This window comes from Saccopteryx leptura, chromosome 9, assembly GCF_036850995.1.
Source record: "Saccopteryx leptura isolate mSacLep1 chromosome 9, mSacLep1_pri_phased_curated, whole genome shotgun sequence".
In the NCBI taxonomy this organism is placed as follows: domain Eukaryota; kingdom Metazoa; phylum Chordata; class Mammalia; order Chiroptera; family Emballonuridae; genus Saccopteryx; species Saccopteryx leptura.
Window position 1 is genome coordinate 77,269,368 of NC_089511.1, and position 12,187 is coordinate 77,281,554.

The 12,187-nt window shown below is 43.5% G+C and overlaps 1 protein-coding gene across 1 annotated transcript in view; it reads left to right on the plus strand.

The window, feature by feature from the left end:
- LRMDA (leucine rich melanocyte differentiation associated) overlaps window positions 1-12,187 on the plus strand; it is a 1,214,945-nt gene that overhangs the window by 484,206 nt on the left and 718,552 nt on the right. The window lies entirely within an intron of this gene.

Here is a 12,187-nt window from a genome sequence, read left to right on the forward strand (position 1 = left end):
AAATAAGGGTCTGCTGGTCCAGGGCTTTAATCTTGAAGTGCAACTCCTGTGGCAGGATTTGGGAACAATACAGGGGTCCAGCAGTAAAAATACCTTTAGAAACATTGACATTTCAGAACTGCTAAAATCATCCATCCATTCATCTTTCAATATAGGAAATATTTATATGGGAACACAAATTACCTGCCTGTCATCATGTTGAGCACTGGTTACACAGAGGTAGACAGAATGCTTATGTTGGACCCTCCTACTCCTTGGGCTGGTTCAGATGCAGGGTGCTTTGACTTCTCCCTTGTAGTAAAATATTCAAATACAGAGAAGAATATTGAGGAAAGTCAGATCTTTGGTTTTAGGCCAACAATTCAAGAGCTTTAACCCTCTCAAACAAATTGGTGCTTGCTTTACTAGGGGAGACATTTCTACCAAACTCAGTTCAGAATTTTTAACAAACACTTCTTACCAGATGTGGGACCAGGGTAGGTCTAGCCTTGAAGAAGTTTGTAGCCTCACCATTCGGTGGCGCAGTGGATAGAGTGTTGGACTGGAACATGGAGGACTCAGGTTTGAAAACTCAAGGTTGCCGGCTTGAATGCGGGCTCATCTGGTTTGAGCAAGGCTCACCAGCTTGGGCCCAAGGTCACTGGCTTGAGCAAGGGGTCACTTGGTCTGCTGTAGCCCCCCGGTCAAGGCACATATGAGAAAGCAATCAATGAACAACTAAGGTGTCGCAACGAAGAATTGATGCTTCTCATCTCTCTCCTGTCTGTCTGTCCCTATCTGTCCCTCTCTCTGTCTCTCTCTGTCTCTGTCACACACACACACACACACACACACACACACACACACACACACGCACAAAAGAAGTTTCTAATTCAGTAGAGAAGGCTGACATTGACACTAATCTTTTCTGTGTAACATGTTAGGCTCTGAAACAGAGGTGTGCCTGGCATGCTATGTAAAGACAAAGACTAAAATTATTCAGGTGTACTAGTGTTAGGAAGATTTACTGTAGCATGTCTCAATCCTAGAGCTGCAATGGAAGCCCCTCTTTTCTATTTACCCATGCAGCCAATTCTGCAGATAGTTAACGGATGACTGACTCTTGCACGCAAGGTCAGAACTAGAGCCCGTGGGACCAGCAGCAAAGGACATCCATTCAACCAGAGATGCCTTCTTATCTTCATTTTCTTTCTAATAGTGGCCAGCTACTGCAACCTCTTGGATTTGGGGATGGGGTAGGTAAGGTATGGATGGAACGTATATTCCTGGCTTTGGTGCTCAATTCAGCTCATGCTTGCAACATTTCTGAGATATTAGTTCTGCAGGGACAAGGGCAGAGTCCAGGAGGACGGCCTTTGGTTTCGCCTTCCTCTCCCATGCTCTCTACTTGACTCAATTTCCCCATAGGAATGTACATAGTGGAGCCCTGTGTAAATCCACATTAGGCCCAGAAGATAAATGTTTCTTGACAGACCTTACTCTATTAATTTGCATAAACATTTGTGTATGATTTTATTTACATTGGTGAAGGAGAACAGTAGTTCATGAGCTTTGATGTGTGTGAGTCTTGGAGATTAGAGCCAGGGTCCTTCCTTTGAGAAAACAAATACTTTTGTGTTGATTTCAATGAGATATAAATCATACCCAGGAAGTTTACAGTTGAGTAAGAATGGCATAATTACCGATTGTGTACCAGAAGAGGACATATTTATGAAACAATTTGAAAAAGCTTGTAATCCCTTCCCGTGTTTTGAATAACTAATTACTGTCATTGCGGCATATTTGCACCATAAGAGTTAAAGTCTGTCAAACGGTTCCCTCCAAAATCCTTGTTTTAAGGGTTTCTAACTTGGTCATAAAAATGTGCTCCAAGTTGGAGCTGACTCGATGAGAGTCTGTGTTTGGAGCACTTGATTTGAATGGTGCCAGTCAGAGTTAAATTACAGGCTGGGAAAAAGGAAACAAATTTTTTAAAAAGGAGGTGTTTATGGTTCCCAGCTCTCCTAAGTACTTCTTGAGGATCAAAATAGCCTCTTTAAAATAAATTGCAGACCATTAGTACGTGATGGAGGAAACCCCTTTGAGAGTGGGTTGGGGGAGGGGAAGGCAAGGAGTGATGGATTTGGGCCTTTTTGAGCTATGAGAACACAGTGGATGCTACTTGTGCGGTAGATCCTATTCATGCACGCAGATGGTGCTTCCTGATCCCCCAACTGACGTTTCTGTCAGGCCAAGGGGACACCCTGCAGCTCCACTTCAACTCTGAATCTCAGTGGGCATTCGAGTTTCTTGGACCATGTTATCCCCCTGGCCCCATGTTTTCTTTTTAAATAAACAGAACATTGTTGCCTGCTGACCACATGCCCAGAGAGATCATAAAGGCCTACTACAAAAGACCTCAAGTGTGTCCTGTTGACTGAACAAGAAAGTACCTGTCTGATAAGCATGTTTGTCCAGAGATTTCCCCTTATCTGGAGCTTTACATTCAAGCCAAAAAACATAGTCCTTTGCTAGGAATCTTTACGCATTAGATTCCTCACATAGAACCTAAGTATCTTTTCCATTGGTCAACAGTGGAAAATTCAAAATAAAGAGAAATAGAAGAAAGGAAACAGAGAGAAAGACTGGTAGAAGGGGGGGGAGAAGGGGAGCTGGGGAAGGAGAGAGAGAAAGAGAGGTTGTCTCTACCAGGTGTGAGTCACCTGGAAGCCCTGTGGTCTGGGTACCACCTCTGCTCTCTAGCATCTGCAGGCATCGGAAAGGGAGACAGACTTACAATCTGGTGTGTTCAACCTCAATTCAGATTTTCTTGTCCTTTTTAGATTTCACTCATGCTTAATGACACTTTTTTTTTGAGAAAGCTAATTGCATTGGTTTCCACCAAGAGGCATCACTTTAAACAATCTATCCAGACTGCGAAAACAAATACATGCTTGACTTATTTCATTTATTTTTCCCCAATCCTAAATTAGGATAAAGCCATTTTGATAAGAAGACATGTGTGTGTCTTTGTCACATCTTTTATCATCACGACTGCTTTTCCAAATAATACAACTTGTGACAAATGTGAACATTAATTACAGTTAACAAAGAAATGTCATGTGAAGTGTTCGGGGCGGGGGGGGGGGGGAGAAGAAAAAAAAAAAAAAACCCAAACCAGACAATCAGTGAGATTACATCTTGCACCAAGCTTTAAGTCGGAGTGCAAAAGTCAGAAATCAAATACCATCAGTTAACAAATTATGTTAATGATTCTAATGAAAGCTTCTGGTATTTTGTTCAAGAATGTGTTGCTGTAATGGTAACTAATAGAACAAGAGACACTGATTGCCATGAATTAATTAGAACTGACTTCCTTTTTATTTATTTATTTAAATATTGACAATCTGTTTAGAAACTGAGGTTTTTCATGTGGTCATTTTCTCCCCTCCACAAGTTATCAGCCAGTCCCAGAGTGAAGGTGATTGTGTTTTTTCGTATCACCGGTAGCCCTCACCAACCACTTTGACAGAAAGCAAATTAAAGTAGAAGATGGACATGGATATTCGTACACAGGTCCATCCCTAACAGGTGGGGGCTCAGGGTCAGAGGACACAGGGAGCCCTTGCCTGATGCTCCTTTCCCTTCTCTTTCTACCCCCGACTCCATTCTTGTCCACGAGAGGCCTCCGTATATATGTATGCATGTGGGTGCCCGGCTTGCTCACCTAAGATCCACCGAACGACAGGTATTCTTTGGCTTCCTCTTGTACTTAGGGGCATGGGCCTTGGTGGTACCATCCCCTGTTGGGAGGTAGAACCCAGAGAAGAGGCCCCACAGCCCTACAAGTAGCTCAGGGCTGTTTGAAAAGGGAACTTGGGGATCTAGGATATTCATAACATGTTCTACTAACTGGAGAATAGGCTCCACGTTAGAACGGGCCTTGCCCTGTGGACTCCTTATCTCATAGGGGTAGGGGCGGAAGGGGGAGGGGCGGAGTGCGGCCTTCTAAAGCACTTAGCCTAGGACGGGGACTCTGGCCAGGTGGACCCCAAAGCGCTACCACATATGCATTTTCTTTGGGGCACCTAATGTACGCCTGGAGCTCTTTCTTGCTGAAGTCCACTTTATTCTTTGTTTTGGTTTATTCCTTCATTCCTTTGTTTATTCCACAACTTCTGGGCATGCCTGTGTCAAGATCTGTAAACACAGAGAAAAATAAATCAAGGTTTCCAACTTCGAGGATCTCACAGGCTTTTCACCTTTGTAACTCGGTAAGAAGTACTGGGTAGAGCTCTGTGCAGAGCTCTCAGCCTTCTAGGCCTCAGCTTGTATTCTGTTCCCCGTGTTCTTCTTATGGTAGGCGTGAGGAATGGACACCTCCAGCTGAGACGAGGCGAGCCCCCCGGTCTCCCCCAAGGCTGTGGGCATGCAGGACTGGGACACCTCGGCTGAGACGAGGCGAGCCCCCCGGTCTCCCCCAAGGCTGTGGGCATGCAGGACTGGGACACCTCGGCTGAGACGAGGCGAGCCCCCCGGTCTCCCCCAAGGCTGTGGGCATGCAGGACTGGGACACCTCGGCTGAGACGAGGCGAGCCCCCCGGTCTCCCCCAAGGCTATGGGCATGCAGGACTTGGACACCTCGCCTGAGATGAGGCGAGCCCCCCCCCCCGGTCTCCCCCAAGGCTGTGGGCATGCAGGACTTGGACACCTCGGCTGAGACGAGGCGAGCCCCCCGGTCTCCCCCAAGGCTATGGGCATGCAGGACTTGGACACCTCGGCTGAGACGAGGCGAGCCCCCCGGTCTCCCCCAAGGCTATGGGCATGCAGGACTTGGACACCTCGGCTGAGACGAGGCGAGCCCCCCCCCCCCGTCTCCCCCAAGGCTGTGGGCATGCAGGACTGGGACACCTCGGCTGAGATGAGGCGAGCCCCCCCCCCCCCCGGTCTCCCCCAAGGCTGTGGGCATGCAGGACTCGTGGCTCCCTGTGCGCTCCCCTGGGTCCTTCAGGGGTCCAGCCATCTAGCCACAGAAACGCCCCACTGAATCCAGAGCAGAGGCAGGTACAAGAGGGGACCTGGCAGAGAGCTTTCTAAAGCTGTGCTGACATTGCTGGACCCCACAGACTGCTCTAGCCAGTGGCTCCAGGCAGCCCCAGTGGACCCACAGGACCCTTTTGTGGCATTTCTGCCCAGAGAGTGAATCATGTTGAATGAATACATCTTGCTCTCATGTTAAAATCCATGTCTGTATTTAAATCAGTGAGGACGTTTTCTGAATCTTTCACCACGGAGTGAAGGTGTTGGTCATGGCCAAACTTACAGTGACAGGGCCATGCTGGAGAACCAATCATGACATCTGGGTAACTGAACACAGGTCACCCTCAGAGCCCCCATGTCAGGAAGCACGTCAGACTGCACTGAATTCCCTTCACTGGCTAAATTGGTACATTAGGGTGAAAACGATTTCCACATTTGCATAGTTGATTTCATTACTATCGCCTTTATTGATGCCCGGCTCCTCTGAAAGAAAGGAGCCATAAAAGCAAATAAAATCACTTTGCGATTCCATTATTGGATAAATTACCACATTACTGCCTGTGTTTTAGAGCTAAAGGCATTCCCTACATTTGCATAGTTTATTTCATTATCATTATTAATAACAACAACAATAATGATGATGATGACTAGGATCCTTGAGTGAAAGGAACTAGAAGAATGCCAGAGCCTCGAGCGGTCTTTATGGACTAGCTGGGATCACGGGAGTCCCTTTATCTGCTGCGGAAAGGCCGCCACTCCGCAGAGCGAACCAGAAACTCGCCACAGAACCTGTGTTAAACCAGTTCTGAACTGGTGGGGCCGGACTGCTGGCATGAAAGAGTGACTAGTTACTCATTGTGACTACTGAAACTGTAGGCTGGAAGGCTGCTCAGCCACTTAACTGCTGTGTCTCTTCCGGAATGGTGTTGATGCTCACTGAGCCTCAGCTTCTTTGTCAATGAAGTGGGGACGAAGACACTTGCTTTGCGGAGTAATAAAGAGTGACAGAAATGATGACTGTGAACAGGTTCCGTGGACCATTAATATCACTGTATTGAAGACGGAAGTGACTGCTATGTCTGGCACGCTGTATGATGCTCTGTAATGATAGCAGGAACCATTCTAGTTTGTCTCTTAGGCTGGGGGAATTCTCCAAAACCTTGCTTAGATTTCTAAGCCATTTTCCTCTAAGATAAGTAGGAAGAGACTATTTATTCATAGTTACCCATCTTTGATGTTTACAAACAGCTTACTTTGATAACAAACATTCCTGGTCTGATCTGGTGGGTGTGATATTTCTCTTTTTTACTGAGCGATTTCTGATTATGCCTCTCTTTTTGCCCCGCCATGGAGCCAGGAAGCACAAAGTCTTTCTGTCCATTAATTCTGAGGTCTAGCAGCGAAAGGAAGGTCTACGGTGGCTGTCTATGGTTTGTTGGAGATTTTTCCCTCTGGTTTTGTTTTTATTATTTTATTTCTGCTGCACCAGGGGCTCCAAAAAAAATGAATGTGTCAGTAAAAGATTTGACAGTATGTTACGACAGTCATCAATCCACCAAGCCCTGTAGCCATAAATAAGCTTCATACGCTGCCACACTAAAGAGGACAGTTTTTCTTCTCCAGGACATTGAAAATGTCACAGTGAGGGGATTGTTTGTTCCTGTCTCCACGGCAACGCCACCAGCACTTATCATTAACTTTCACACCAAGATTTTAATCAGCGCTCTTTGCGGCCTGAGACCAAGTCAACATCAGCCCAAATTTTCAAAGCCGTTATTCTAATTATGACGAGAAAGCTATAGATTGATGAGCCGAGTTTTCTGCAAGGACTGGTGGCAGTTAATTCTCATGACCTGCGTGGCTCGGGGAGTCTCTCTTAGAGATGGAGTCTTGAAAGTTCGATTATTAGTGACAGCTTGTAAGTGAGAGGAGCCTTATCTCTCCAGAGAGTGTTGATAACTTGAGACAAGGTTTAACTAGGAAGTAGTGAGACAGTGGAAGGAGGGGGCGGGGGAGAAAAGGGAAAGGGAAGTAAGTGCACACTCTATCTGCAGCCTGCTCGCAGCATAATGAGAAAATACGGACAGGCACAATTTCACAAGTTGTAGATTCTGGTGGAGGCTGTTTTACTCGGCTATCTGATAATGTGTGAAAATATTTGTCCCTTTGCTTCATAGGCATGGGCAAGCACCGTGTTCCAGAAAATGCATTAAACTTCCCAGCTCTCTGCTGCCTCTCCTTTTTGGTTTCCTGTGGGCAAGGGACCTCTAGAAACAAAGCGAAAATTTGCAATTGAAATAAAGTAGTAATTAATTTTTTAAAAAGACTCTTCATTCCCTTTAACTGACTTTCACCCCCAGCCTCTTTTGATTCAGGCTAATTTCTAGAGCTTTTGTTTGCAGTGACACGGCATGGCTAGAGTAGCCCTTACAATGCGTTTCCTTCATATTTCTGTCTTTCATATTCTCTACCCTCATTAATCTGCCTGATGCATGTCCTTACTTTCTTGGCCGTGCAATAGACAATGTCTGTGCTGTTGGCTTCATGCTTTCTTCAAGTTTGCTCTTGGGTAGCAGTCCTCATGTCCTCTCCAGATTTAAGAGATTCTGAGCCATCAGTCTGATAAAGGTAGGGGTGGGAATGATGATCGCCGTGCTGGTTTCTGAGGTCCCACTAGCTAAAGGTTCTCTTGCTCTCACATTACAAGGGAGAGAGCCAGCAGGCAGCAGGGGGAGGGCAGCAGAGCCGCATGGGAGATGCTTTGAGCTCAGGCTCTCCTCCCAGTGCTGCACCCACTTTGCAGAGTGGTCCTCTCTCTGATATTTCAAGTGGTGATCATAATTTCTATCTGGGCTTCTTCATATTGCAAATGAGAAAACAGGAAGGAAGTTGCTAATATTTAATATGATCATTGCATTAACAAGAATGATGCCTGAGTGAGCATCACCGACTCTGGTCAACTTTTTCAGTTTGCCTTCCCTATCGACAATGATGGTGCTTCTAGATGTAGTAGTGTTTTCTTTTTCAAATTACTTTTACATGTTTAAAGCAATCATAATTATCTCCATTATCTTTTTGTTGCCTCTGAGAACACTGAGGCACAGAGAGGTGAAGCACCTTGCTTGTGGTCACACAGCCAATTAGCAGCCTAAGCAGGTATAGAACTATGATCTAAGGTTCTCAGCATGCTGCTCCCCAGACCACATTGCTTACTGTATTAATAGGCTGGGATTAATGAAAAAAGCAAACCCAATTAGTTTCTGTTGCAACCCTTTTACAATCCTGTCTTGTTTCTCCGTGTGTTTATATGTATATTTTAATAGCATTCCCTGCCTTTTATGCTGAGGTTGCTCGAGGTGTGTTTATAATGGTGGCGTAATTATAATAATAAAATACAAATCCATCCACAGAGCGAGCTCATTACCGGCTGGCCAGGTAAAACAAATAGGCCTGGCGTTGACTCTGGAGCAAGGCCGTTTATTTCTAAGGTGGTGCCATTTTGAAACGGGATGTATTGCTTTTCTGGCAAGTGAGGCCCTATGTTTTGAGAGTGGCTGGAGTTTGGGGGGGCAAGCTGAGCTGGTAATTGAGGTGGCCAGGTTGCTTTCACATGGTCTGACCCTCTTCCTCTCTCTTTTCACAGGGAAGTGATGAGGGAAAAAAGCAAGAACATTGCCCTCATTCTTTGTAGCTGTAAGATCTTTCCTTGAATACAGAAGAAGTAGGCCCTTTGGCATGCAAACTCCCGGACATAGAGTTTCTTATGTATACAAAAGGAAAAATTATTGTTATGAACAGAGCCATAGGAGAGAAAGTGTGTGTTTTTTTAAATGCCTGTCTGTCCTTGTTAATTAGAAGTGCACATATTGGGAAATTAACTATGAAATACTAAAAATGATAAATTATTTCTTATTTGAAAGTATAAATTAAAGGTTTAGTGTATATAAAATTTGTCATGTTTAATTGCAAGTTCAATTAAAATTCAGGGTAATGATGATTTATACAGGTTTCTGTGTAATTTGATATTCATTAGCTTAGCCAGACACATGCTGATATTAGCTCGTTAATTATGTTTCCTTTTGTTGAAGGCAGCCTTGTGAAAGCAATCTGCTCAAAGTTTTCTAAACTCATTCTGCTAAATGAATATTTGGCAGCTGTTCATGTTATTGAGATGGTCACTGTGGCTTCATTTCACTCAGAGGCCGCATCAATCATACCTTCTCTGTGACAAACAAGGGTTTCTCATTACAAACCCATTTATGAAGGTTATGGCTGGCATTAAGGAGTGATTGCATGGTACTCTGCTGTTACCTTACAGTAACGTTGGAGTAAAGCTGCGGTTAATATCTGTACCTCCCCCATGGTCAAACTGTTTAAAACACATGGAGAGGGAGGATGGAATCTCCACAGTGGCCAGAGTTCTGTTTCTAACACCGTTGGCTAAAACTTAGAAATCAGATCTTGGGTCTTGCAAGAAGGACCCTCAAAGGAGCAGTGGACCAGCTCCTGCGTTGGGATTCCAGTTGCCATTTGCAGGTGACAGGTGTGGTCAGATCCAGAGAGGGGTTCTCGCACAGTAATATGCTGGCTCTGAGCAGTGGAGTTGAGCGTAGCTCTTGTTGAGCTGAAGAGGAAACAGTGGGCTGATCAATGAGGAGGCTTCCAGAAGCATATTCGCCATTGTAATGATGAGTTGGAGGAATCACCATCTGGTTGGGAAAACAACTATGTGATGGTCTCATGCCCTGTATTTTTTTTTTGGAGGATTTAAACTATTTTATAGATTTTTTTATTGCTTTTGTTACATGGTACTCATATTTAAAATATTTTGGAATCACAGGTATTGTCTTTCCCTTTTGTTAAGTGAGGGAAGCTGAAGCATAGAAAAGTTGGTTGACTGATCCAAGGTCATTTATGTATATACTGGTAATGGCAAGATTTGGGCTCTGGGCTTTTCTGCACATCACAGAGGCACAGTGAGAGCTTTCCAAATCAAACATTCATTTTCAGCTTTGTTTTCTCTCCACCAGCACCCTTTTGCAGGGAGTAACCAGACACTTCGTACATGATAGGAGTGTTGACTCTAGGCTGGTCTCGTATTTTAGTATCTGACTGTTTATATACCATTAGGTAACAAATCTGGTTTATGATGATAAAATGCAATGAAAATTTTTTATGAGAAATTATAATTTTGTATTTTTATTGTATATTTATATACTTGTGCATTTTTAGGTGGAAAGTGGTTAGGGGCTCATTTCTTTTTCTTTGAGGGACATCTGTTATGTATTGGGTCTTGCTTTCAGGCTGCTGTTTCTCTGGAAATCATTGTGGAGCAAATAGCTGGCTAGCTGTGCACCAAAGTTACCATCTTCCACAGTGAAGAGTAGTTTTGGGGACTGTGCCTTCTAGCACCCCACCTGCTCCAAGTGGGGCCCAGTGACTGTTCTGACTTCAGGCTCCACATGCTTTCTTTTCCCGTCTGCCAGTGATAGAAAAGGGTCTGAGGTCTAAGAGTTGGTAGAGTCACAATGTAGAAGGAGTCTGGGTCCCTGAATCACTGTGTGGAAGGCCACCTACTGGGCATATGATTGGATTTTTCATAAGCAATAAACAAACATCTATTGTCTCCAAAATTTCATGGTTTATCTATCACAGCAGCTAGTTTTACCTTACTATCCCTTTATTTATTCAAATATTTATTGAAATTTTTACTGTGAGCCAAATCCTAGGCTAAGGATTGGGAACATAAATTTTAAAAAAAAATTCTGTTTCTGATTTCAGGGAGCTCAATCATATAGAAAGGGAGTTACTTAAATAGATACATTTCATGCTAGTAGTAAACCCTATGAAACAGATTAAGAGATCCCAAAGAAGAAAAGTATTATTTTTCTGAAATATCTAGTGAAATAGCTGACTTAAACTTTAATATTAGTAGAATCTTATATTCCAAGTGAAATAGTATTTGGGAACCTCTAGTTCATGAAACAGAAAAAAAATGATAACGGGGGGCCTATAGAATTATAGGGTCTCCCTCTGATCCATCAAGTCCTCCCCTCAGGACCCTGGGTGCTGTGGACCACCATCTGAGAGCCTGTGGTGGGTGTCAAGCCCAGAGGTAGACTGCTGTTTCAATGAATTTTTTCACTCTCTGGGGATGGTAAATGGTGACCCTTTTTATAGAAGCCTTACCTCTGGTCAATGGAAGTTAGGCTGTTGCTGGGAGGATAGTTTATTTTTGAACTTGTTTTTAACACTGGTTGCTTGACATTGGACAAATTCCTTAACCTCATTTTGCCTCAGTTTCTTCATAGGTACAATAGAAATAATAACAGGGTCTGTCTCATAGGATTCCTATGAGAATTGAACAAGTTAATATACATAAAGGACTGCCACAGCTTGTCATGTGGTGAATGATCCACAGTGTCGGCTCTTCCCAACACATGTGTAAAAACACATCATATTTGCGAGTATACCTAAACTTTGACCAAGTAAACAGGAGACAAGAACCTAGTTCAACCTTTGGGGAATACTATCTCAGTAAAAAGACTATAAAACCTCTGATAGCTAATTTATGGCTTCTTTTTGGTTCTCTGAACCAAATTCTTTTGATGTTTCTCTGGAATTTAGGAGATACTATAATTTTTCCTCATCATGGTTATAAAGAAGTACATCATAATTAGGAGAAACTCAAGTTGTTGTTTTCTTCTCTTTTTTTCAGCCCCAGGCCTTTATAGACCTAGACAGAGTAACTGGGAACTTTTCATTTTTTAATTTCACCACCTTATGTCTTAGTAATGCACTTTCTCAATGTGGATAGCCCTCTGGTGGTCAAAGTAATTCCTATGTGGCTCTTATAGAATAGATAGTAGGATAAAATCAAATTTACATTGAAGAGCTGTGTTCCAATTCTGTTTTTCTCTTTTGTTGATTTTTTTTCTAATCAAACCATAAAGCAATTTTCCATGGGAACATTTTAGTTCTTTCGATTGTATGTGGGATTATTGGTTCTTTAGAACTAAAATGTCCTGGTGAAACATAGTAGTAGAGAGTTTCCTATATCCAGATCAACATATATTAGTGGTAGTATTAACATTTTGGAGGATTTATATGTTTTTGTCCAATTTATTATTGTCACTTCAGGAATGAAAATTAACAGACCTTCTAGCAT